The sequence below is a fragment of the Mauremys reevesii genome, linkage group 6 (assembly GCF_016161935.1).
Source record: "Mauremys reevesii isolate NIE-2019 linkage group 6, ASM1616193v1, whole genome shotgun sequence".
NCBI lineage: Eukaryota > Metazoa > Chordata > Testudines > Geoemydidae > Mauremys > Mauremys reevesii.
This window is the reverse complement of record NC_052628.1, coordinates 116,697,449-116,721,178: the sequence shown is the minus strand read 5'-3', so window position 1 is coordinate 116,721,178 and position 23,730 is coordinate 116,697,449.

Genomic DNA, 23,730 nt, shown 5'->3' with positions numbered 1-23,730 from the left:
GCTTAAAGGAACATGAGTGGATGGGTGATGAGCCTCCTTTCAGCCACAAGAAGGGAGAAATGTCTTTGTTCAACAGATGCTGCTAGATATTACCCACCAGGACAGCAACCCACCCCCACCAAACACAGAACAGTATAAAGGGAGGGATGTAAAGTAGTGTACTCACCATCCTTAGATGCAGTGTTGCCAAGGGCCTTGTTTCTGGTACCCTGCAGGCCACTGGCCTCTCAACAGGTCTTCCATGGCTTGGCTCCCCAGGCAAGTCACAAAGGTGAGTCCCTTTCCAGGATAAGGAAAGGTCCAACTGACAGTCTGAGCTAAACATCCAAATAATATTCATCCATCTCTCTCAGGCTCCATTGCAGTATCCTACTGACCCTCCCTCAGGGCCCCTCTCCAAGGAGCATAATCTGCTCCTTAAATTAGGTTTGCATGCTCCTTCCTCAGGGCTCCTTCCACTCTGGGCTCCAGCCAGGGACTAGGTCTGCTTCTTCAGACATGCTGCTGTTTCTCTAGGCTGCTTCTTGCCTCTAAGCCCTCTTGTGCTGCCTCCCCACCAGTCTGTGTCAGGAGAATCAGTAGGAACACGGCTGGGGGAGCAGAAAAGAGGGTGAAGCACCTGGGTCTTCTTGTACTTCTTTGTGCCCTGTTTCTTATACGGGGAAGCTATAACCTTAGACATTTGGGCTTGTCTCCTGAAAGTATCTATAAAAGAACCTAAACCCCAAGGGAGATAAATTCTGCTGCTGCAAGCTAGCAAATGGCTAATGCACTTAAGTGCATAGGAAAAAGGGGCCACTCTCATAAACAGGACTTGCAATTGAGTAGACAATTACTAAGTGACTATACCTATTAGCTAAAGCAGGGGTTCTCAAACTTCATTGCACCACGACCCCCTTATGACCACAAAAATTACTACACAACCCCAGGAGGGGGGTCCAGAGCCTGAGCCTGCCCAAGGCCCACCACCCTGGGCGGGAGGCGGAGGGTGGTCAAAGCCAAGCCTGAGCCCAAGGGCTTCCGCCGCAGACAGGAGGCCTGTAACCTGAGCCCTGCCACCAAGGGCTGAAGCCCTCATGCTTCAGGTTCAGCGCCAGGCAGTGGAGCCTGGGCTTCAGCTTTGGCCTCAAGTACCAGCCACTCTAAGCCAGCCCTGGCAACCCCATTAAAATAGGATCGTGACCCACTTTGGTGTCATGACCACAGTTTGAGAACTGATGAGCTAGAGGACAATATGGGCGCCCAATCAAGAAGGTTGCAGTAGAACTGAAAACAATTACTCAAGGACATTTTGGTTGCCATGGGCACTTCTAGAATTTTACGAAAATGGAGAGGGTCCATGACAAACAAAGAAAGCAGGCAATTATCGGTCATTCTTCTGCTCTGTTGAATATTCTTACAATTTGCAAGGCTTCCGGGCATTTTAAAAAACCCTCTAGTAGTCACCTAAATTGTACTGATACGACTGATATATTTGCACCCTCGTGGGTTAAAATATAAAAACAAAAAATTCCTATACCCCATGGACCAAATTCATCCCTGTATAATCTCAGTGAAGTCAACAGAGCTACATCAAGAACGTATTTGGCCCAACAAATGTTCTTAATCTAGCATAGCTACGAGAACTCACTTTAGTAAAAACAGCAGACACATTGTTAATCCTTTTTTACATTTTCTTGGCCACTTTTGACATGATTTATTGATTCAGATGTAAAAGTTAAAGCTCTGTACTGAAAGTATATGTATGCATTTGGAGCTTGGGAAGCTTTCTAATGCTGGAATATGCTTTCTAATGCAAAAATAATTAAGTTCATACCCCTTGAATTCTCCTGAGTCACAATCGACTCTGGCTTTTTGTCCTTTTTGACTTGCAGCATTTGAGAAATTTGGTTACAAAACTTATGTCACCTTCTGGAATAAATCACTAATCCATGAATACATCCCTTAGATATATTTGAAATATCAGCCTTCCCACTCAAAGTGAGGAGTCACTTAAATGGAAAGGAGTCAGATACTATGGTGATGGGCAGCAGTTTAAAACCCTAATGTAGATTGATAATTTAAAGGCCAGAGGGGAACATAAAATTATGTATTCTAACCTCCTGCACAACACAGACCAAAGAATTCCATCCAGTCACTCCTCTATTAACCCCAGTAACTTGTGTTGGATTTTGATATTAACGATCTGGCTTTGATAATAGAAGTGAAACTCTAACAACATTTTTTTTAAAACTATGGTGGGCCATTTTTCTAAAACTCAATATAGTGTTCATAAAAGGTTACGGTATTGCTAATCCCACCTCATTGCTTGCTTCTGGGGCTGGAGCTTTAAGAACATACCACATATCAGGAATCTCACTTTCAGATGACAAGAGCTGACAACACTGAGATAAAAGCACCAGAAATTTGGAACCTCTAAAGATCCACAGAGCAGGTACAGCATGGGAGTGGCAGTGCCAGGTTCCCCCATAATGGATCACTAACGTGCCTTAGCCTTGACCTGGAGGGAGCACACTGAAGGGGGTGACACTAGCTCACTCTCCATGCCCACTGTTTATTTTCTTTTTCTTCCTTTCTGTAAAATTTTAGTGCCCAGTTCTGTCACCCTCATCCACATGAACACCTTACTCCCACGAGGTTAGTAAGGTTACTTCAGAGAACAAGGTACTCCTTGATGTGAGTAATAATGGTGACAGGATCAGGCTCCTGAGGATGAAATTCACTCCTGTGCACAGGGCCAGCACAAGGCCTGTGTCCCCCTGAAATCCCACTGAACCCCTATGTTTGAATTGCAAGACATGTTCAGCATATTGCAGAACTGGGCCCAGAGTGTTCGTTTGTCCCACGGAGGCCAGAAAACTGGGGCTGTACATTGATTAGCCTCCATTGTTGAAGTAAGGCCTAGAGACTTGTTAAGAGCGCCTTCATTTTCTCTCTCCTTTTCCAACAAGTGGACAGTAGGGTGACTTGGTCTAAGGGTGCCTTTTAAATACTGACCTGCTCACTGGCAATAGTAAAAGGTTTGAGGATGAGGAGACATTCCCAGAAAGTCCTTCCAGAAGAATGAAAAGCAATATCTTTCTTCATGTCACTGGACATGATGTGGTGCAGTATCAGGAAGCCCAGGGCCAAGTGGGTAGTTAGCAGCTGACGGTTCTGTAGAGACTGCAGGCACTGTGATGTGTGTGTTGTCGGTCCAAACATGGGAAGCGCACAACGGTGCGTTTTTCTTCTCTACTTCCCTTTGCTCCTAGTAGGCAATTGTGACAGAGATATGCCCAAGCATGCCCTGGCAGATATATTACATCTGTGTCCAACCACCTACTTGATATTTCATAGAAGGGGATCATGTGTGGTCTCTACCAAATGCTAATAACTAGCAGGTTATCATGGTTAGTGCAGGATGTTTGTATAGGAAACATCTAATCTCTAGAGTTACGTAGCATGTAGAATATTGGTTTCCAAAACTGGTGGAGGTGAAACTTGTCACCTGAGGCAGGGCAAGTCTCAGCACTAACTCAGTCAACACTGAAAACAATCAACACCCGTTGATCCAGCCTAACCATGTGCTTACAGTCTGGGAAAAATATAGACATGAACATTGACAAAGACAGAGAGGTCTATGACTGTATAAGAGAAGGAAAGAGGGTCTTACCCATGTGCCAGCAGGAGTGTCTTACAAAAAAGCGGATCCCAATTTTCTGGACTGGAAAAGCACTAGAAAGACTGACCATTGGGCGAGAACTACCTTATTAGACAGGAAAGTAACTCTTTAATAAGTATAGGCAATAGCTTGTGGCCTATGTTTTTCTTATACCTATAACCTTAGGTTTCTAAATATTATTTGCTTTTGAGTAAATCTTTAACTCTAACTTTGTTAAACAAACTTCAGTTTGGTTTTACTATAGACCTGTCTACGTGAATTGTGCTAAGGAGAGTGTTGAACTGAGGTGAAGCTGGTAAATTGGGGTGCACTACTTCCATGGAGGCAGAGCATCAGTGTATATAATGCGTATCCAGATGACAAGGGGCTGGGCATTTGAGTGGAACAAAATCAGGCATGTAAATTGCTAGCCTGCAGGGAGAAAGATCAGGCCTTGCTGAGCCAAATTGGAGCGTTTGTGTAGCTAGCAGAGTTTCCCCAGTGGGCAGAGACAAGCCTCTCTTACACTGTAGGCAGGTGGTAGGGATTCACCCCAAACACCTCAAGTAACCCCCCTAAAAGTGTCTCAGAAGTAATTTACTGCTAGGCTATACCAGGGGACAATTATTACACCCACCTCCCACCTAGAGATCTAGAACCAAGCCTTCACTCTTCCCCCGCTCACTCCTGACCCACCTGCTGCAGGGAAGAAGTAAGTGGGCATCCATGTCTGGTTTAGCCCACAGAGATGGGGTTCCTGACTCCCTCACAGTCCCTTGCATCAGTCCCAGGCCGTCCATCTAGCCCTAAACTTCCAAGTTGCAGGGTCTCACTGTAGCCAAACATCTTCTGACGTACTATCCATCCTCCTTTCAGTTAAAGGGAATCTGAACATATGATCTAGGCTCAAATGGGGAGCCAGATTTCTTCTCTCCCATAGCTGTAAAGTGAGAAAAACAGAGACTCATCTCAAGTGATACTGGGAATGAACAGGGTGAGATGCCATATCACTGAGATGTATCACGGCTGAACCTGACACTGACTTAATAACTTGCCATTCTAGTCAGCACAGCTCTCAGCGAGGAGCCTGCCCTTGGGAATTCCTGCGGGTATCATCCACAGTAGGCTGACTTTGTATTGCTGGTATTCATTTCTGATCATTGTCTCCAGCTGTATTTGCTTCATTGTTGGATAAACATCTTTGCTTTTCAAATTAACATTTCCTCAAGCATAAAGTATTTTCAGTGAGGAATCTGCCTGTACATGAAAATCTCCTGGTGTGTTTTTATATGTAAAATGAATGGTTTTATTGATATTAAAATGCACTTCATCGATTAAAAAAGATCCTTTATTTTTGTATTTATTGGAAAGGGGGGAGTTTAGCATTCTCTTTCTAGACACTGCCTACATAGGATTCCATCAAAAATCATCAGCATTACTGGAATGCGCAAATTATAGTCAGGCTCCATTAAGGGAGCCATGTTAAATTAACCCATCACTAACAGGCATCATTAACAGGAATAATTTACAATTAGGCTCCAGCTGTCTATTCCTGCATTCCTTTTATTAATAAGAATCATTTATATAGCTCCAACTGGGTGTTCAGTGCTTCACACAGAGGACATTTCTCTCTCCCAAGGAACTTGTAGGATCAGATACTCTGCACAGTTCATTAAGCACCAGTCACCAGAGATGCAACTTACAGCAGCAGCTCTATGTTGCAACAGGGCTGAAGCTGACCCTGAGAATCAGGGAACTGCAATCAACTTCCTGATGCCTTACCCACCTCCTGTGCAGAGTGGAGCTCTGGCAGAAGAAAAAAAATCCAGGCCCATCATCTAATTAGGAAGATACACAGACAAGGGAAGGGGTGGGAAGCTAAATGGGCACGAGATAAATCTGAGATGTCTTGTTGCTTTGCACATTTTTATTACAACTATATTTTGCTTAGGTGTGTGGTTTGATACTGTCAAGAGTATTAGACCAAAAAGAACTGACCTACCATGACTGTGATCCCATCTAGAGAGGCTGAATTGCAACTATGTGATGGGCGATCACTCGTTACCGAGTATGATCATCTTCCATGGGAGTTATGGGTCCTCAGGTGGCTAAGAAGACAAATCCTTGAACCACAAGTTCTATTGCAATGAGGGCAAATGTTTTCAGGCTCAGCAGGAGGCTGTTGACTATGACTGGAAGCCAGTCTCTCCTTCCTCCTGTGCCTCTTGTCTTCAGCTTGTCAGCAAGCAAGTTCAAAATGCAGGGGACCATCACGTAGGACTTCACTCCATTTTAAGAGATCCTGATCCCAAATGTCAATGTCAATTTTACACCTTTTTAGGTTGTCCTTCAGTAAGTCCCTATAACACGTCCATTGTCCACCCACGTTACGGTGCCCTTCTTTCAGCTGAGAGAACAGGACCCGTTCTGGGAGGTGATGGTCTGGCATCTGGACAACATGACCAGTCCAGCGGAATTGCTGACGGATGACCATTGCCTCGATACTGGTGGTCTTTGCCTCTTCCAGGACACTATTTTTTTGTGTAAGTGTGGAAATTATCTTTGTGTCTCTTTCCTAGCCACTGCAGGCAAATTTCTGGCATGGATCCTTGCAACTTGCCTTCTGCCCCTGTCAGAAGAAATTTTACTGGAGTCACAGAGTGGTTTCCGACCATGTAGTGGAACTGTGGATATGATCTTCACAGCACGGCAGCTACAAGAAAAGTGTCAGGAGCAAAACCAACCACTGTACATTGCTTGTATTGATTTAACTAAAGCCTTTGATTCAGTGAATCGCCATGCCCTCTGGACTGCACTCTCTAAGGCCTGGTCTACACTAGGCGTTTAAATCGGTTTTAGGAGCGTAAAACCGATTTAACGCCAAAACCGTCCACACTAGGAGGCACCTTATATCGATTTTAATGGCGCTTTAAACCGGTTTCTGTACTCCTCCCTAACGAGAGGAGTAACGCTAGTATCGGTATTAACATATCGGATTAGGGTTAGTGTGGACGCTGATCGACGGTATTGGCCTCCGGGAGCTATCCCACAGTGCACCACTGACCGCTCTGGACCGCAATCTGAACTCGGATGCAGTGGCCAGGTAGACAGGAAAAGCCCTGCGAACTTTTGAATATTTCCTGTTTGCCCAGCGTGGAGCTCTGATCAGCACGGGTGGCGATGCAGTCCGAAATCAAAATAAAAAAAGAGCTCCCGCATGGACCATGCGGATGTGATCGCTGTAAGGGCAGGCAAATCTGTTCTATCAGCGCTCCGTTACAGAAGATGAAATTCAGAATCCTTTTTTTAAAATCTCCAGACAGACGCCATAGCAGGGACTCAGCGCACTGCAGCGTGACAAGCGTAACGGAAAGCCAAAGAATCAAATGGACGCTCATGGACTGGAGGACTGAAGCTATCCCACAGTTCCTGCAGCCTCCGAAAAGTATTTGCATTCTTGGCTGAGCTCCAAATGCTTCTAGGGTCAAACACAGTGTCCGCGGGTCAGGGCATAGCTTGGCAATCTACTCACCCACCCCCCACCCACCCCCAGAAGCGAAAGGTAAAACAATCCTCTGACTTTTTTACATGTCACCCTATCTTTACTGAATGCTGCAGATAGACACGATGCTGCAGCCGTCAACACCAACATCCTTGCTCCCCCCCCGCCATGGGCGGCTGATGGTACAATACGATGGCAATCCATCCTCGTCATCAGCATCAGCTGATCGTACAAAAAGATGGAAATCCATCCTCATCATCAGCCTCAGCTGATGGTACAAAAGGACTGGTAACCGTCCTTGTCATCAGCCTCTTGGCCCTAATTTTTTCTGGTGGATGGATGGTGCAATATGGCTGGTAACCATCCTCATCATAGCAACAGGGGGCTGAGCTCCATCAGCCCCCACCCTTCATGTGTAAAGAAAAGATTCAGTTGCCCCTGGACTAGCAGTGGGATGCTGGGCTTCTCTCCTACACACTGCTTTATGTCCTGTCTGGACTATCATAGCAGCTGGAGGCTGCCTTTCACTCATTTCTCACTAACAAGTCAGTGTGTCTTATTCCTGCATTCTTTATTAATTCATCACACAAGTGGGGGGACAATGCTACGGTAGCCAAGAAAGGCTGGGGGAAGAACGGAATCAACAGATGGGGTTGTTACAGGAGCACCCCCTGTGAATAGCATACAGATAATTTCTGCAGGCTCTGACACAGAGCAGCTGTGCTCTCTGGTTCTATGATACGGTGGTTCTCTAGCACACTTGCCTATATTAGGCAGCACTGATTCTATTTTTAGATACCAAAAAGGAGGGATTGACTCAGGGAGTCATTCCCAATTTTTGCTTTTGCGCCCCTGGCTGATCGGCCAGGGGCACTTATGACAGCAGCTAATGGTACAAAATGATGGAAGGTGCAATATGGCTAGTAACCAATCTTGGCTTTTGCGCCCCTGGCTGATTGGCCAGGGGCACTAGCAGCAAATGGTACAAAAGGACTGGTAGCCATGATCATCCTCAGTTCCAATTTATGGAAGGGTTTGGATGGTGCAATATGGCTAGTAACCATCTCTGCTGTCATGCAAAAGCAAAAGCATGCTTCTGTGTAGCGCTGCTGAATCGCCTCTGTGAGCGGCATCTAGTACACATACGGTGAGAGTCACAAACGGCAAAACAAGCTCCATGATTGCCATGCTATGGCATCTGCCAGGGCAATCCAGGGGAAAAAGTCGTGAAATGCTTGTCTGCCGTTGCTTTCCCAGACGAAGGAGTGACTGACGACATTTACCCAGAACCACCCGCGACAATGATTTTTGCCCCATCAGGCACTGGGATCTCAACCCGGAAGTTCCAAGGGGCGGGGGAGGCTGCGGGAACTATGGGATAGCTAGGGAATAGCTACCCACAGTGCAACGCTCCAGAAATCGACGCTAGCCACGGACCATGGACGCACACCACCGATTTAATGTGTTTAGTGTGGCCGCGCGCACTCGATTTTATAAAATCTGTTTTACAAAACCGGTTTATGCAAATTCGGAATAGTCCCGTAGTGTAGACGTACCCTAAGATTGGATGTCCTGATAATACATCAATGTCCTAAAATTGCTTCATAATAACATGAAAGCGACTGTTCTAACCAGCACTGGCTCCCAGAGTGAACCTTTCAAAGTACAAACAGGAGTAAAACAGGACTGTATCATCGCTCCAACCATGTTTGCATTTTTTATCGCCGTCATTCTTTACCTAGTTGCTGGGAAGTTTACAGCTGGCGTTGAAATCATTTACAGAATGGAACGAAAGCTGTTCAGGCTTAGCAGACTGAAAACCAAGAGTAAGTTCTCCATAATATCTGTTGTGGAACTTCAGTACGCTGATGACAACGCAATCTTTGCCCACTCTGAGAAAGATCTTCAAACTCTCTTGAATGTGACAAGCCATGCTCCATCTGACAATGTAATAAAAAGCTCATTTGTAACTGTCTGTAAGAGTAACTATACACAAAACAGTGTGCACTCCATGGTACCTTATAAAACCTCCAACTACTAGACCCCCCCCCTTCCATAGGCATGCGTAGCACAAAATAATGCAGAACCAACATGGGCGAGGGTGAGCTGGAGAGAATATGCAGGTAGGCTCTGGCAGCACAGAGGGATTGAGGTTGTAGGCACCTGAAAAACTGCTACTATATGGACCCATGGGCATCACCCTTCCAATTCTGGAACAGGAGCACATAATACCCCATCCTGTTCATATATCCCAGGCCGTTAATAGTGGCCACAGAATGTTACCACTGACCCTCTCCCTGAAGGGTCTCATTCAACATCTATTGACATTAATAGGAATTGGATCAGTCTCTGTGGACTTGTCTACACTTAAAACACTACAGCAGCACAGCTACATCACTGTAATGCTTCAGTGTAGACACTACCTATGCCGACTGGAGAGATTCTCCCATTAGTTATGCAATTAACTATGCCAAGAGGCAGTAGCTAGGTCAACGGAAGACTTCTTCCAATGACCTAGCACTGTCTACATGGGAACTTAGGTGGCTTAACTATGCCATTCAAGGGTGTGGACTTTTCACCCCCTTGAGTGATGTAGTTATGGCAACCTAATTTTCTAGTGCAGACTAGGCCTATGCCACCAGGCTGAGAAAAGGATTCCCTCTTACAATTATTTTTAGATCCCTAGTACCAATCCATTTAACTAAAGAGGGCAGCATTTGGGCTAGTCTATTCGGTAATGCATTTCCTGGTTTTATATTGAACTCTGTGAAAAACAGAAGACGGCAATAAGATGTCTTCCCTTGCTGTATATGTGCAGTTTAGATCTGGTAAGTACTGTCTCTGTGTTAGAAATTATTTATAAACCACCCCACACAGACTCTTTAACTTATGGCTTAGCACACAATGTTAATAAATGAAAGCTCATGTAGAGTTCTTTCTGAATCAGAATTTACATTTAGAGCTGACCTGGTAATGGTTTTCCTTTCCTGCAAGAATGTCAAGGTTTTAAAAATTTGTTCCTATCCCAAATCAGGACAAAAATTAGAAATCTGGAAATCTGTGAACCAAAAAAAAAAATTCAGCTCACGTGAACTGAAACATTTCAAACATGTTCCATTTCCATCTCAACTGTTGTTGATAAGTTGTGTAGTCAGTTGCTTAACCACAATTTGGTTCATTATGAAATACACTCAGGAGATCCAATAACCGATGTCAGCACATACATGCTGATAACATTAGAATAGGAAAAGGTTCTATATGACACCAGTTTCTGGGAAGCGGTCTCATGCAGTGATGTTACATTCAACGTATGCAGATGTGCTCCCAAAGTCACACCCCAAAACCCATCTTTTTTATATCCAACCTGTTTACAAGGCAAGGTACTAAATATGCCATCTGAAATTAGATTTAACCAATGAGTTGTCTACCTTGTTTTTATGGTTCTATGATGTATCCCTCATCTCTTTGTTTTACTCTAGTAAAAGCCTAGCAAGTGCCTCATGTCCTTTGGAGCCTGAAATGCATGTCTTCAGAACAATCATAGGTCATGTCCTCTTCCTTTGGGACACTCCAGTACAGGCCTGTGAGTGTAACTCCCTTTCTCTCGCTACGGTAAAGATTTCATCCACCCTGATTTTAACAGCTTCGCTATTCACTCAGCCAAACCTTACTTCAATGAATGCAAGGGGTTGTGGGACACTTAGCATAAGTGAGCAAGGTTATATAAAAATCATAGGCCAATTTAGGATATATATATATATAAGTGCTATAATATTTTTGTGCTTAATGCATATTAATATACACCTCTACCCCGATATAACGCTGTCCTTGGGAGCCAAAAAAATCTTACTGCATTATAGGTGAAACCGCGTTATATCGAATTTGCTTTGATCCACTGGAGTGTGCAGCCCCATCCCCCCGGAGCGCTGCTTTACCACGTTATATCCGAATTCGTGTTATATCGGGTTGCATTATCTCAGGGTAGAGATGTATATGGAGCAGATAATACATATCATACAAATACAATAGGCCAGCATAATAGTCAATACCCTTTTACTTTTTTAAAAATTATAAATTAGATTACAAAACAAAGTCACTGTGAACCAAAAACTGAAAACAAAAGAAAAATTTTGTATTGAAAATGTCAAAACGTGACATTTCAATAATTTTAAAACTGCTTTTCAAAATCTTTTTGAAAATAGGAAATTCATCAAATATCGACCCTTTCCTGTAAACAGTATTGATTTCAGCGAATCAGTATTTTCCAACAACAAATGTTTTGTCAAAACATTTTCAGCCAGCTCTACATCCATTAATGTCAAAGCTAGTACCCCTTCTGCAGGTGCCAGCTAACTTCGGTGTATGCTTTCCCCAGCACATTCACAGAGGACACAGGACGAAGGTTCCTTGGCCCCTCGCCCAGTAAAGAGGATAAGCCATAATCCTGGCCTATCCCAGCATTATTATATAGTCACTAAAAATGGGCTGCATGTTTGATCATAAAAAATAATGTGCAATATTAAAGTTTGGTCCTTTTGAATATTTTCCCTCTAACATGCTTATGTGCCATTATCAATCCCTAAAATGTTGCTTAATTGACTCGGGTATTCATAGAGCATATGCAGAGAGTCAATTCATATAGTTTTCAATTCAAACTACATTCACTGCAAGTTGCTCAATTATTTTCTTTTAATAACTTGTTGCATTTGCTAAATCTCTATTGTGCTTCTAAATTATATAAATGATATTCCTGTGCTGAGGAATGTCTTCATTAGTGTGCTATTGTGCTATGCTAAAGGGCAGGGTTGGGTAATTTTCAGCCATTCTATTTTGATGGATAGAAACAGGTCTGAATTATCCCATGTCATTTACAGTCTAAAGTGGCATTGTTCTCTTTCTGACTCAGCCGCTCAGCCTTTGCATCTGGCTTATTTCAATTTCCCTGTCATTTCATCAAAACTTGAGAAAGCAGACGCTACAGTGGAAACGATCCCAATTTTAACTTTAAAATAGAATTCTTTTTGTGCAATATCTACACAGGGAAAAGTGGAACATCTTCCAAAATTTCACAGAATTAAAGGAACAGTGTTTTGTCTAGTGAGGATTTAAACTTCTACACTTTAGAGACTCAGTTTTTCAGTCTCTACAATCGAATACTGAATATTGTCAAACAATTGTGGATAATAGGCTGGAACCTCAGCTGGTGTAAATCAATATAGATCTTTTAACTTCAAAAGAACTACCCTGATTTACAGCAGCTGATGATGTGACCTAACATACACTTATAAAAAGTATGTTCAGAAATAATTCACATATTAATCAAAGGACCAAAAATTGTCAGATCTTGTAAATCACTCACTATGAATAGTTCACCAAGCGTTCAGATACCAGGGTATAAATGCTGTGAGAGCTAATAGCAAGTGTTCATAAAGGCTGATTTTAAGTAAATTGTATTGGTTCACGGACATGATAGCAGGTACATAGTAAGTATTCAAAACATTAAGGCCCAAATCTGTAAAGATATCTAGGAGTTGCTGCCCTCAGCATTGCAATGCCTAATTGATTTAGGAGCCTAAATCTCATTTTTCAAAAGGAAGTTAGACCCTTAGGAGCCAAAATCCTAATTGCCTAGATCACTTTTGAAAATGAGACTAAAGCTCCTAAATCAGTTGGACATTGCAATGCTGAGGGCAGCAACTCCTAAATACCTTTACAAATCAGGGTCTAAGGGCTCAACCATTACTCATTAAAGTCAATGAACGTGCGGCCATTGACTTCAGTGAATGGACAATCAGCCACTCAAGCCTCCTATAGGCCCTAATACAGTGAACATACTCAAGTACATGCTTAGCATTAAGTACCTGCTTAAATCTCATTGATCTGAACATGACTTAAGCAGCTGCTTAACACTAAGCATGTACTTAACTGTTCTGCTGAATAGGAAAAGGTTTAATCGCAGATTTTATTGTTGTGCTGAATCAAGGCCATAAAAGTAAACAAGGCTGATGAAAAGAGGATATAGCACAACAGTCTCATAATGACACAATATCTGGAACCTGATTTATTTTAACTTCCCCCTCTACCATCAAAATAAATGAACCAAAGAAAATCTTACTCCCTCACTGAATGTGCCAATACGTCTCAAAAGAACAAACTGCGTCTTCACCGCCCCAACTCTTCCAGCTCCCACCACTGCTGAAAAGTCTCAAAGGGAGTTACAAGAAAGCAACTGTAACAGTTGGCTTACACCAGAATGTGCCACATTTATTTTGGTTTATCTGGTAAGAGAGCTCAAGCGAGACCGCTATAACTCAAAGTTCTTCTACTGCCTTTTCCTGCCAAGAGTAGAGTGTTTAATGGGAGCATTCTCTGAAATGCTTCCCATTCCACGCACAGGGTCAGACAGACAGGCAGAACTGCAGGGTCTCACGTAGAGCAGTTTTTAAACTAAGCACTGGGGGAAAGCCAACAGGTGCAGAGGAGCACGTGGTTCGGACAGAGACATTCCTTAGGGGAGGATCTATTAATGGGGATTATCTATGTCCTAGTAAGGAGAAGAGGATGGAAGATACAGGTAGGATCTGATGAGAAACAGTCAAATTAAAAACTTGTCACTTTTTAGCTGTCTGCAATTACATGATGTAAATGAATGGGACTTTTTTTCCAAGTGCTTAAATACCAATGCCAGAAGTCTAAATAATAAGATGGGTGAACTAGAGTGTCTCGTATTAAATGACGATATTGATATAATAGGCATCACAGGAACTTGGTGGAAAAAGGATAATCAATGGCACACAGTAATACAAGTATACAAAATATATTGGAAAGACAGAACAGGTCGTGCTGGTGGGGAAGTGACACTATATGTGAAAGAAAGTGTAGAATCAAAGGAAGTAAAATTCTTAAATGAACCAAACTGTACCATAAAATCTCTATGGATAGTAATTCCATGCTCTAATAAGAATATAGCAGTAGGGATATATCACCGACCGCCTGACCAGGATGGTGATAATGACTGTGAAATGCTCAGGTAGATTAGAGAGGCTATTAAAATAAAGTCAATAATAATGGGGGATTTCAACTATCCCTATATTGACTGGGTACATGTCACCTCAGGACAGGATGCAGAGATAAAGCTCTTGACACCTTAAATGACTGCTTGTGGAGCAGCTAGTCCTGGAACCCACAAGAAGAGAGGCAATTCTTGATTTAGTCCTGAGTGGAGCACAGGATCTGGTCCAAGAGGTGCCTATAGCTGGACCTCTTGGTAATAGTGACCATAATAGAATTAAATTTAACATCCTTGTGGCAGGGAAAACACCACAGCAGCCCACCATTGTAGTATTTAATTTCAGAAAGGGGAACGACACAAAAATGAGGAGGTTAGTTAAATAGAAATGTAAAGGTAAAGCGCCAAAAGTGAAATCCCAGCAAGCTGCATGGAAACTTTTTAAAGACACCATAATAGAGGCTCAACTTAAATGCCCAAGCGGCCTGTGAAAGGATTCATTAACCAGGGAGGCAGATGGGTCTCTCTGAGGATAATCAGAACAATCTCCACCCCACTCATGTCCATCATGATCCTGGGGCAAACTGTCCTTTATTCATTCGGGTCAACAGAGCCAAGTTGTGAAAGATCCTCGCATCGTGGACCCTTCCAGACCACTCAGCATTTACGTTTGTGGTCAGCCAGGCCTTGGAGCACCCACTGAGAAACACCACTTCTGTTTAAAAATTCTGAGCCCTGATGCAGGGGCAAATAACTGGCACACAGGTCCATCAATTGCCTCAATACAGCTTGGGAGCCCCCTATGTGCAAAGCTGTCAATCACCTGTGCATTCCCAAGATTCATAATCCAGCTCAACGGTACCTTCTGCATGGCACGACATACCTGCAGGACAAAGGCCCCAACAGTCCATCTCCCTGTGTCAATTTGGTTGGCTACAGACTGGTAACATTTGGGGTGAATTTGGGGGTAGCCAGCTTCCAGATGGTAGTGGTGACCTGTTTCTCAATGAGGATGGGGCATTGCATGTTGGTACACTGCCACTGCAGCTCCAGGGCCGGTTTAGCACATCTCAACAAAGGTTGCCTTCACCATCCTGAAATTCTCTCGCTACTGCTAGTCATCCCTGGTCTGCAGAACAACCCTCTCCCACCAATCAATACTGGTTTCCTGAGCCCAGAAACAATGACGCATGTGAAGCTGCTCCAGGAACAGCTCCTATAGTTGCTTGGTTTCATTCTCATACCACTTCCTCCGCTGCGGCCGAAGGCCCTACTGCTGCTGCCACATCATCCACTCGGTGGTGTAGTGAGCAAAAGCCAAAACTCAAGTCACTAGTTTTGAGAACGAAAATACATCCCAAGCAGCCTCTGCATATTTGTGGTTGCCAGGATAGTGGTGCGAGCACTGGGTCCATGCTGGCTGATAGCAATTTGAAAACACTGTTAAACCACTAGATGGAGAGAGAGAGGAATCATGGGGTATAATTCCAAAGAAATCCCAAGTCCCACAATTCCACTGGCTTCCACAATGCGCAGTGAGAGAGATCCCAGAAAGCATGCTGTTCGCAGCAAAGCAAAGGACCATGGGATACCCTCTGAGAATGTCACACATTTGTGTATAGAATTAAACGAATTGAAAGAGGGCACCGTCGTTCCAGGCATGCCCTATTAGTGAGGCTTGATCTTTGCATGTTAGTTAACATACATCTGCATGTCAAACCCCTCGTCCCCTCACTCCAGGTAGACAAGCCCTAAATTCTCCTCCTCCTGAGTGAATTAAGGCCACTTTACCCCTGAATCCGTGCAGGGGGAGGGGAGTTAACATGCTTTAACGTATGTGCATTAACTCCATACCTGTAGTTGATTAACCTAAATTTCCTGCAGCTGGGTCCACACTTAAAAGTTAGGTCGAGGTAGCTATGCTGACCTACCCGCAGTGTAAAGTCAGCTAGTTGATGGAAGAATGCTTCCATCAACGTAGCTAATTTCATTTGGAGAGAGGGTTCCTATGCCAACGGAGAATCCCCTTCCATTGGGGGTAGGCTGTGTCTACACTACAGGGGTATGCCAGCAGAGCTAAACCGACATAGCTCTGCCAGTCTAATTTCCAACGTGTAAATGCAGCCTCAGTGTCTCACTATAGACATGCTACTACTTGCCTCCAGGGCTCACCCAGAGCCATTAAAGAGATGTCTTTAGGCCAAGTAAGGCAACATCCTAGGTAGGGGATGAGTAGTACTGTGCTTCTGAGTTGCTGACACAGAGTGTTACTAGGGACAGCTGACAGCTTGTGCTAGAGATGCACTTACAAAATCTGTCTCTGCAGCTGCTATGGACATTGCAGAGTCAGCAATACCAGCCTCTTCCTTTTAGCACTGGATATGAAAGGAAAGACAGATGAAGGAGGAGAGGGCATTAAGGAAAAGGTTTACTTATCTGCAAATCTTATCCATCTTTTCCTCTTCGTTATATTTTGTTTTATCTTCGTCTCCAACAGTTCACCACCCTTTCCCTTTAATTATTATTTACTGCAGTGTCATTAATGGGCCTAAATCAAAGATCAGATCTCCACTGCGCTAGCCAGTAATTTTGCATTGCTTTGATCGAAACAAGCCAGCTACATTGGTTGATGATGACTCACTAAGGGTACGAGTCACTGTTGGTGCTTCAATTGTCTGTGTTTCTATTTGGATGTAGCTTTTTCCAAATTCGGTGCTCTAGAAAAAAGCAGCTTTTTCTCATAGTTGGGCATGAAGGAGTATGGCTGTTAATTTGAGTTACAAAGAAACCATAAATCCATAGAAGCCACTGTGTGAAAACCCTGTGATTCGAGCTCCCCTCAGAACACAGAAACAGCTATTGAGATTACAAAGGTGCCAGTTACCCTAAGCCAGGCGCAGAACAAAACCTTAGTCATGGCAGATGCACGATCTAGTGGGTATTAACCAGATGCTGAGGGTAGCATGGAAAATGGAGACGCAATGGGCACACACTTACTGACAATCTACCAAGCTCTACTGAGAAAGCAGATCTACAAGTTGTCAAAAGTATAAACACTTGAGCAATGGTGAAGCCAGGAGAAGTCTCCTCCCCAGTATATTGTCACTGGTGTGTTGTAGCTCTGTCATGCTCTGCATTGCTAGCTCATGCAGGGGAGTGTGATGTTAGATGTTCCCTTGCTCCCCTGCTTGGGGTGCTGCTGGTTTGTGCACACCCAGAGAGCCGTCACTGTAGCCTGCACAACATTTTATATCAGGGGTCGGCAACCTTTCAGAAGTGGTGTTCGCGTCTTCATTTATTCACTCTTAATTTAAGGTTTCGTGTGCCAGTCATACATGTTAACGTTCTTAGAAGGTCTATTTCTATAAGTCTATACTATATAAATAAACTATTGTATGTAAAGTAAACATTTTTAAAACCTTATTTAAGAAGCTTCAATTAAAATTAAATTAAAATGCAGAGCCCCCTGGACTGGTGGCCAGGACCCGGGCAGCGTGAGTGCCACTGAAAATCAGCTCGTGTGCCGCCTTCAGCACGCATCCACAGGTTGCATACCCCTGGTTTATATGCTTAAAATGGTATGTGAATTACATTCAGGAATCACTGCCACCCACTGCTAAATTGCAGTCCTCAGTGCCTGGATACCACAGTGCCTGCACTAGAAATGCTTACGCTAGTCAGATCAGACCATCTCCGAGGTGAAACTCAGGAGTTGCTTAACAGTACACAACACAGTTTGAGAGACTCTAAAGAATACTGTATCTACCTGAAACTGCAGGGGGACATTAAGAAGGCTGAATGCAGGTGCTATAAGATGGAAAGTGGCCAGGGTTTCTGTGGACAACAATCCTATGCTTACGAAAATGGATCATTAACCACTACAAATAGTCAGGATCTGTTGTATATTGCCCGATCCAAGTCCACTGAAATCAAAAGGCGTTTGAGCTCAAGAGCTTTGAATCAAGCTTTACCTCCATCCAGGCACGTTACTGACTCAGAGGGAACATATGGCTACAGAATGATTAAGAACTTATGATAACATCATGTTTCTTCCTTTCCTACTGCTGGCCTGGCTTTAGGAAGCCCTCCATCTTCCCTCACCAATCAAGAAAGGTCCCGGCTTGAAGGTTAAGAACCAGAGATCTAAAAATTGTCACCTCTTTAGTTAGTGATTAGAATTTGACTGAGATTCACAGTTACTTTCATACCATATTAGGAGAAATATTTAATATCACTATATAGCCAGGACTTAACATTTGAGTAGACTTGAAATGCCTGGGCCCTTTTCTAAATGAAAGTGTCATTCTTGATTGAGTGCATTAGGTAGCTTTATAACCAATGGCCCTAATGTTTATCCTGGGCACTTTATCAGACAAAGCTTAGGCTAATTCTTTCTCTTATTAATAGCAAGAAGCCAGCTGTTTAAATAGAAAACAAATAAATCTTTGTGATAAAAATCCCACCTAGCAGCAATATTGGCAGAAGTAATATTTCTGTTTTGCACATAAAGAGCCTAAACCAGGAACATTTTTACAATAAGGAACTGCAATTATCGAGTTCAGAGCTTCTAGATCTGTGTGAATGAAAATGAATGAAATCCAAATGGAGAAAGAAATATTGTAACTGAATGGAAAATATCTTCCCCCTCACCCAAATATAAATCTCTTGCCTTTCTTTAGAGAAAAATAGTTAAGGTTGCAGCATGAATAAATTCAATCCAAGCATTTTTAACAAATATTGTGCTAGAATAGAACTCCTGTCAGGGCTCAGGAAGGCTGGTTTGGAACACACTCCCTCTGAAGACCACTAGATGGAGCCACACCGTCTTGCTTTGGCTTAGTGAAAATATAAGCTTTAGGAACAATTTAAGGATAGGGCGTTTGTTTTCTTACAATTGTGTATTGTTATGTTAATGTCAGATTACTTGGATTTATTTCTAGACGTTTGAAAATGTGTATAACTTAAGGCTAAGTGAAATAGTAAGAAGCAGTCGATCACTAGCAGAGTAACTATTTTTTCACTCCAGTTTCAGAGCATCCATGGTTAGGGGAGAAGGCAAGAGACCTGGAGGATTCTAGATACAGGCTGATATTGTGAGAGATGTACACTGAGCTTGGGAAAAATCGCAAGTAGCTGGAAATTGAGCCAGCATTAGAATTAAGGTAGGTCTACAAAATAATTTTCCTCCCCTAAGAGTCCTGTAACCAACTTTTCTCCATAATGGTCCTATTGCTATGTATGGGGCTAGGATTAAGATCTGGGGAAGAGTCAACAGGGTGATTATTTGGGGCATCCCCAGACTTAACTGTCTCACTTTATATAAAAAATTCAGAGGGGTCTCTCTCTACAGGTCCCCACTACACTCCTGAAGGATCGTGCTCAGTTTCTGAAACTGATCTCAGAGTGTAAGCGTGGCTTGAGGTACTGCAGAGGAACTGAGGAGTTCTGTCTCCGAATACGGCCACAGAGTGGAGATCAAATTGTGCAAGTGAGGAAGAAGGCTGGTTATAAACAAAGAGAACTTGCAATGGCTTGGTCTACATAAAGTTGCACTGCTTTAACTAAATTAGAGAAATGTTGCATCCCATTAAACCACTGCAATTTCTGTTTACAGTCAAGCTCTATGCTTGCACAACAATGGGCATGCTTTAAAGTAAACTGATTAGAAATATCTCCTTCACATACCTTAATTCTCTTACTACCGAAATTCTATAACAGCAAAGAGTTGTTCTTACTTCTGTGGGGCAGTTATTAAAGTTAAGTTTCAGACGTGACGCATTCCTTGAATGCAAGTTTCCTGATTAGAAATAAAGATGTGTGCTATCAAAGTCCTGAATCCAAGAGAAAATAAATTGTAATAAACAGCATATGGCATGTGCAAATTAACAGAAATGTTAATGTGTGTTATTTGAGACATTCCAAATGGCTGTATGTCCAGCAACATGCTTGAGGTAGTGACTCAGACTACCGATGTCTCATTCTCCACACCTGTATTTATGGTTCATGTAAAATTGAAATTGCCAAAACCAAAATCTCCAAGTGAATTTTTGAGGTTTAAAGGAAGGTAGCTTTTGTAATTACTTTGAGGTTTGACTCAAAATATTTCCATATTTAGCCAAAAACAAGCCAACCAAAAAAAGTTATTGTCCTTGGGGTATTTCCAGTGACCGAAAAGAGAAATACCAGAAATCTTGCCAGAAATCCTAGGCTTGCCAGATTAAATTCTTAGGTCCTCAGTTCTACAATTCTCTCCATGTTTCACTGAGGCTTTTCATGGGTGCACCTGTTTGGATCAACCTGTTTGGATCAAATTTCATGATCTTAGCCTCATTTTGCAGATTCAATAGTTTTCAATGATCCAGAGAAAGCATCTACGCTAGGGTATTTCTCACTACCACCAAATCTCACCACTGCCAAAGCTTTCTTCCACACATCACAACTATTTGCATGAGATTTTGCTAGAAACATGAGGACAAGACATAGTATAAAAGCATCTAACAATATTGATATGTAATGTGATTATATACCAGAGAGCAAATAAGTGAACTTGCACCAGAACAAAGCACTTGTGAAAATTCCAACCTAACTGCTCCCAATAGCATCTATAGATAGGAAGACTACCATTGATTTCAAGATGGGAGTACTTTTGAGAATTCCATCCAAAAAGAAAACATATTGTTGCTGTGTTAGAAGATTATGTTAAAAGTAACTGGCAACCCTCCAATATATGGGTTTAAGAAACTTTAAAGACTTGAGACAAACACAAAAAATTAATTTTTCCCCTCCCACCTCCTCCCATTAACAGAGAATCCTCTCTATTTTACTGGTCTCTCCCTTTTTCATTGCTACTCATGACTTTGCTGGCTAAATGCATCTAATCATCCTATTCAAAGCATACTGCTAGAGGGCTCTTGACAATTTTGGTGGTGGCAGCAGTGGTTCCAATGGGAAAGAGAACAAACCGGGCTAAGAGGTCAGCATTTATCCACCTCAAATCATCTTGACTGCAGGGATCAACTATGATTCTGAGCCTGATTCTGGCAAAATAAAATATTTGTAAAGATACTATATTTTACTACATGCTTTGAATTCAGATCCTAGGGAAAAAATATTGCTGTGCTACTTATTAATAATTCAAACAAGTAAGCTCTGTCCTGGATCATTTCAAATGCTGTAACTGCTATAAAAAAAAGCCAGAAATCTAGCAAAGACAAATATATTCATTAGGCAGCAGCACCATCATTTTAGCACTCTTTCAGCAAATCCATTCATGGCATGTCATACTACACAGCTGGGATACATCAGAATGTATTTTGCTATGCCAGCCAGTTTAGAATTTGTCCATTGATTATTATATGGACCACACTGCTATTTTCAAAACTATGGCTAAAATTTAAGAAAAAAACATAATAGTTTTGTTTATTGTATTTATTAAATATGTCTTATAAAGGGAAAGGAGGATTCTAATTGAAGATCTCACTCTGCAGATGTCTGGTATAAATTAATGAATTAGGAATACATTAATTGCTGTATTTACAGGACACAACATTAATGTTACAAAGTGAAGTTCTCAAAAAAATTAGGGAATGCCAGAATTAAGGTTGATTGTGAACCTTAATTTATCTCCCTTGTGCATACACATTATGCAAAATTCTAATTACAAGATCACATCCTATTTTTTTTTCCTTTTTGAGGGGGCCGTAATTCAGGTGAGTTGGCACATATTGCATTGTATCACCAATAACTGAAGAAGTCACATTTTCATTGAAATGCATCTGTGTTTCCAGTAGAAGCTAATAAGAATGTTTTTAAACAACTAATTAATGCTACTTTTTCATTTTAGAATGAGTGGCAATTTTGCAACAAAAAAACTTCAAAAACAGACTCCAAAGAGAGACTGCTGAACTTGAATTAATATGCAAATTAGACACAATTAACTCAGACCTAAACAGAGACTGGGAATGGTTGGGTCATTACACTAATTGAATCTATTTCCCTATGTTAAGTTCTCCTCACACCTTCTCTGGGTCATCTTAATTATCACTTCAAAAGTTTTTTTTCTCCTGCTGATGATAGCTCATCTCAATTGATTAGACTCTTCCTGTTGGTATGCATACTTCCACCCTTTCATGTTCTCTGTATGTATAAATATCTCCTCTGTGTGTTCCATTCTATGCATCCGAAGAAGTGAGCTGTAGCTCACGAAAGCTTATGCTGAAATAAATTTGTTAGTCTCTAAAGTGCCACAAGTACTCCTGTTTTTTGTGAAATTAAACACACATCATAATTAGAGGCAGCAGGTAGCACCGAAGAGAGATGATTTGATATACTTCAATATGCCTTTTATGTAATACTCCTGAGTGTATGGGAGAAACTCTGAAAAAGGAATGAAATGCCAACAGATGGGGCAGGCCATGGAAGAGGAGGAAACCTAACTCAGCACAAAAATTTAGGCTTCCACAATGAAAGAGCCACTTGAGAAAATAGAGAAAAGGTGGCGCGTAGCTTCCACTAACAACAAGGCTAGTTAATTCATTATTGATGTTAAAGTCCAGTGGACAATTCAAACAGCTGGCAAACTCGGAAGGTGTGTTATGCAAGGAAGGTACGCTAAAAAAATGCAGAATCCCTGCTAAGAAGGTTCAAATATATGAACAAGGACCCTTTTTAGTACATGGTTAGCCACTGATGAGAGTCAGCCATTCACGTGGGGCACTCTGCCAAGTCTAACTCATCTGGTTGGAGGCTCATTCATTTTGACTGTTTGTAGAGTACAACATCTCAGTACCCTTTTTGCTCTCATCCATTTCAACCATTACTGCTAGAGAGCCCAGCTGAGCATGTTACAGATGATGTCAACTGCAGCGTTTTATTGTCACAATGGATATAAAGTGACACCTGAATGACTACCCTGGGAAAAGATGCTAGCAATTGTAGGCCTGGCTTGACGGATGTAACTTGCCTCATTTCTTAGTGGGCATGATTGGGAAGGTGAATGGAAGGTTAAGTTGTAAACAGGGGCTTCACAAGCAGTATGCTAGAATCAGGATATCTTGCTAGTTAAGATAAGCAGGAACATCTTGGTGCTAGGGACAAAGGGCAAAATAAACAATGAATGTAAAGACCATGTTCTGCATGACCAGAGTAAGGACAGAGCATGCTGCACAGAAATTGATTCCTGCAAAGTAACCAAGCCAATCCAGAAACATGTGATGCAATGTCATGTGTAAATGTATATAAAGGAAGAGGTTTTCTGCATAACTGTGGATGTGTGGTACACCCTTACCCATCTCCCATGTTTGATTCTGACCAACTCGGTGGAGCATTGCCGTATGCCAAATAAAGGAACTTGGATGATGAAATCTGGAGTCAAATGGAGGTTTTTAGATCCCAGAGAACTGGATGAAGTGTTCTCCCAGAACTGGACCAGGTATTCTGGATAAGCAAAATGGAAACCCAACTGCAATTACATCTCAGACAGAACTCAGAAATGGGATGCGGAGGTAGCTAGAATGGGGTGTGAGTGGGTGCATGGCTAAGGGCACACCCATGTTTAGCACTGGTTCAGATGAAAAT